Genomic DNA, 4,628 nt, shown 5'->3' on the forward strand with positions numbered 1-4,628 from the left:
TTAGGATTTTTTCTCTTTTATAGACCCCCCTTAATATTTCCTGCACTGTGGCGTGGAGGTTGCATAGTCTTTTAAGCCTTGCTGGTCTTGGAAACTCTTTATCTCTCCATCCATTTTGAATGTCAGTCTTGCTGGATAAAGTATTCTTGACTGCATATTCTTCTCATTTAGTACTCTGTATACATTTTGCCAGCCTTTACTGGTTTGCAAGGTATCTGTGGGCAGGTTGACGTTATTCTAATGGGCTTTCCTCTGTATGTAAGGAGCTTCTTTGTCCTAGCTGGTTTTAAGAGGGTCTGTCTAGAATTATAATTCTTCATTCTAACTATCAGGTGTAGCGAGGACTATCAAGAATCTAAAATCTTGAGGGGAAACTGCTCTGCCTCTAGTACATGATCGTTGTTTCCATTCGTGAGATAGGAAAATTTTCATAGACAACTTCTTCCACTATATCTTCTAGACTTCTGTCTTTTTCCTCCCCTTTAGGGATTCCAATAATTCTGACGTTGGAATGTTTCATGGCATCATTTATTTCCCTGATTCTGTTTCTGTGGCTTCTGAGCTGTTTGTTCCAGGCTTCCTCCTGATACTTTATCTCTGTCTGTTTTCCTCCAGATCACTAATTCTATCTTCTGTCTCAGTTACCCTAGATTTTAGGGAATTTAGAATATATTGGAACTCATGGAGAGCATTGTGAACATCATCCCTGGTGGCTTTCAGTTCTGCCCTAACATTGTGAACATCATCCCTGGTGGCTTTCAGTTCTGCCCTAATCAATTCTCTTTGGTCACCCATGGCTTTCTCCAACCTAGCTATTGCCTGGATAATTGTTAGCCTGAATTCCTTTTCTGACATATTGTCTATGTCAATAGCCATTAGTTCTGTTGCAGAAGGTCCATCCTCTGTATTTTTCTTCTGTTGGGCATTCCTCCTCCTAGTCATTTCGGTAAGAGATGACTGAACAGATGCAGCTGGATGTATCGATTGTGGTGCAGTCAAGGTGCACCCTGGAACGCTTCTGTTCAATCAGGATTCCCCACCCAAATGAGAGAAAAAAGAAAAAAAAGAAATAGAGAAAAAAAAAGAAAAGAGAGAGAGAGAGACAGGAAAAAAGGGAAGATAAAAGAGAAGGCTCAGCCCAAATGGGCTTCAAGGTAGAATTTATGAAGTATACATACAAAAACAGACAAACAAAATGACTGATAAAAGTATATGAAAAGAGAAAAAACTATATATATAAAAGCAAAAAAAGGAAGAACATCATCAAAAAGAACTCCAAGTATAAGATTTATATGCTATCAGGACAAACACAAATACACAGAAACACTGGTGAAAGGAAAAGATGGAAGAGTGGTTATAAATTCTCAGTGTGGACAAGGAAGGTTATTTTGATTCTTCCTTGATATATCTTGATGTTTTTGTTAAGGGACTCAACTTTCCTAAGATACAGGGGGAATAAAAATTGGTTTGCCTATAGGGGTAGCATTGATTGGGGAAAGGGGAATACCTTGAAGTTTAACTCTATATGTATATTAGAAAATAAAAATTAAAAAGTATAAACTAGACTAAACTAAACTAAAATTTAAAAAAAATTAAAAAAGAAAAGCAAAATAAAACACAGGTGTATGTGTCAAAAATTTCAGGTTAGATGGTTATTAAGGAGTTTGATGTACTGTAAATCTCACTGTGATGGTAAATAGGTTAAAATTATCTACATGTATAAAAAAATAAACCAGAATAGTGTTAAAGAGTTAAAAATAAAAGTTGTATTTATGAAGTAGTGGTGGTTGTTCTCTTGTCATCTTCTTTTTTTTTTTTTTTCTTCCTTCCTGGTTGGTTTTCTGGGGGAAGGGCCTGCCACGTGGTTTTTCAGTCAATGATATTCTCTGAGTTAGGTCCTCCTGCCCCCTCAAGGGGGTGGTCTCTGAGGAAACCGTTTTTTTCAGACTTTTGTTCTCTGGAGGTTTTTATATTTGTTCATCTCTTTTCTCTCGCTTTGACAGCTTTTGATGGTTTTGGGAGGTTTAGAGGAGAGCAAACTGCACCCCGACCTCCCTCTTAGAGAGAAGCCTCAGAACGCTCTGCAGAGCTGCTGGCAGAGTAGGTTCTGACTCACGGTCCCTGGGGTTGCAGGAATTCCTCCTTGTACCCAATACCAGGGCAGCATCAGCTGTCTGGGCAGCTCCAGACTGCCAGATTGGTTCCAAGCAGCAATCGCACACTGAGATTTTCCCGCTGGCCCAGGCTGGGAATGCCTGTTTTTTCTGGGTGCCAGAACTCCTCGCTAGCACCTGTGAGCACCTCTCTCAGAGGAGGGTGTGGGACATGCGCTTTTCAGGATTGCCTTCTGGTGAGGCTCCAGGACCTCATGGGAGCTGGACCCCATGTGATCTCAGGTGCGCTGGCCACTCAGGTGCGCTGGTGCCTCAGGGACCAAGGCCTGGTTTCTCTGCCACATTCTCTCTCTGGCTCAGTGCCAGGGGAGTCTGTCCTGGCTCTGGGGACTTAAGCCCCTGTCCTTAACTGCCCAAATTCCCCCAATTTACCCCCATGATCCTTTGCTTTTTTTTTTTTTTGAGTGCTTTCAACCAGACTCCAAGCTAATGCTGGTCCCCAGATGCAGGGCACTTTCATGTGGGGTATCACATTCCAATCGTTCACCTCTGGTGGCTCCCTCCCCCTTTTGTTTATCTTCTGATATCAGTCCGACGTTCCCACTCTGCTTTCCCTGCCCACTGGCGTCTTCTGCTCCTGTAGAGATCCAGATGCGTATAATTCTGATATCAGTCTGATTTCATGGGTGATCAGAGTTCTTTGGTAGGTAATCAGCTCACTTTAGGGTACAGGTTGAAACGGTGACTCTTTCTACTTCCATGCCATCTTGACTCCCCCTTTTTTCTGAACTTCTTTTTGTCCCCTTTCTCCCCCCCATGATTTGGTGTCTCTTCTGATTAGTTAAAGCACATTTTCCTGGGGTCTTTGCAACACTTTTAGTATTTTATTTACTTCTTCATATTTTCTTATCTGGGCAAAGGGACAAAGCAGAAAAACACACCGAAAAAAAAAAAAAAAAAAGAACAAGCAGCAGTACTGAAGGCTAGGACCTAACCAAAACAGACATTGGTAATATGTCAGATCTAGAGTTCAGAATGGTGATTCTCAAGGTTCTAGTCAGGCTCAAAAAAGGCATGGAAGATCTTAGAGAATCTCTCTCCAGAGAGATAACAGCCCTTTCTGGAGAAATAAAAGTTCTGAAATCTAACCAAGTTGAAATTTAAAAAGCTATTAATGAGGTGCAATAAAAATGGAGTCCCTTACTATTAGGATAAATGAAGCAGAAGAAAAAATTAGTGATATAGTAGACCAAATGACAAAGGATAAAGAAGCTGAGCAAAAGAGAGACAAACAAATACTGGATCACCAGGGTAGAATTCAAGAGATAAGTGAAACCATAATACGAAATGACAAGAATAATTGGGATTTCAGGAGAAGACAAAGGAGAGAGGAGAACAGAAGGTATATTGGAGAGAATTATTGTAGAGAATTTCCCTAATGTGTCAAAGGGAACAAGCATCAAAATCCAGGAGGTGCAGAGAACCCCACTCAAAATGAATAAGAATAGGTCCACACGCCATCACCTAATAATAAAATTTAAAAGTCCTAGTGACAAAGAGAAAATCCTGAAAACATCCCGGGAAAAGAAGTCTATAACATACAATGGTAAAAAATATTAGATTGGCAGTGGACTTTTCCACAGAAGCCTGGCAGGACAGAAAGAACTGGCATGATATATTCAGAGCACTAATTGAGAAAAATATGCAGCCAAGAATACTATACCCATCTAGGCTATCATTGAAAATAGAAGGAGAGATAAAAAGTACCAGGACAAACAAAAACTGACAGAATTTGCAAACACCAAACCAGCTTTATAGGAAATATTGAAAGGGGTCCTCTAAGCAAAGAGAGAGCCTAAAAGTAGTAGATCAGAAAGGTACAGAGACAATATACAGTAACAGTCACCTTACAGGCAATACAACGGCACTAAATTAATCTCTCTCAATAGTTACCCTGAATGTTAATGGGCTAAATGCCCCAATCAAAAGACACAGGGTATCAGAATGGATAAAAAAACCAAAACCCATCAATATGCTGCCTATAAGTAACTCATTTTAGACCCGAAGATACCTCCAGATTTAACGTGAGGAAATGGAAGACAATTTACCATGCTAATGGACATCAGAAGAAACCTGCGGTGGCAGTCCTTATATCAGATCAATTAGATTTTAAGCCAAAAACTATAATAAGAGATGAGGAAGCACACTATATCATACTCAAATGGTCTGTCCAACAAGAGGATCCTATAATTTTAAATATCTGTGGCCCTAACATGGGAGCAGCCAACTACATAAACCAATTAATAACAAAATCAAAGAAACACATCAGCAATAAAACAATAGTAGGGGACTTTAACACTCCCTTCACTGAAATGGACAGATCATCCAAGCAAAAGATCAGCAAGGAAATAAAGGCCTTAAATGACACACTGGACCAGATGGACATCACAGATATATTCAGAACACTCCTTCTCAAAGCAACCAAATACACATTCTTCTCTAGTGCATATGGAA

This window comes from Meles meles, unplaced genomic scaffold, assembly GCF_922984935.1.
Source record: "Meles meles unplaced genomic scaffold, mMelMel3.1 paternal haplotype, whole genome shotgun sequence".
NCBI lineage: Eukaryota > Metazoa > Chordata > Mammalia > Carnivora > Mustelidae > Meles > Meles meles.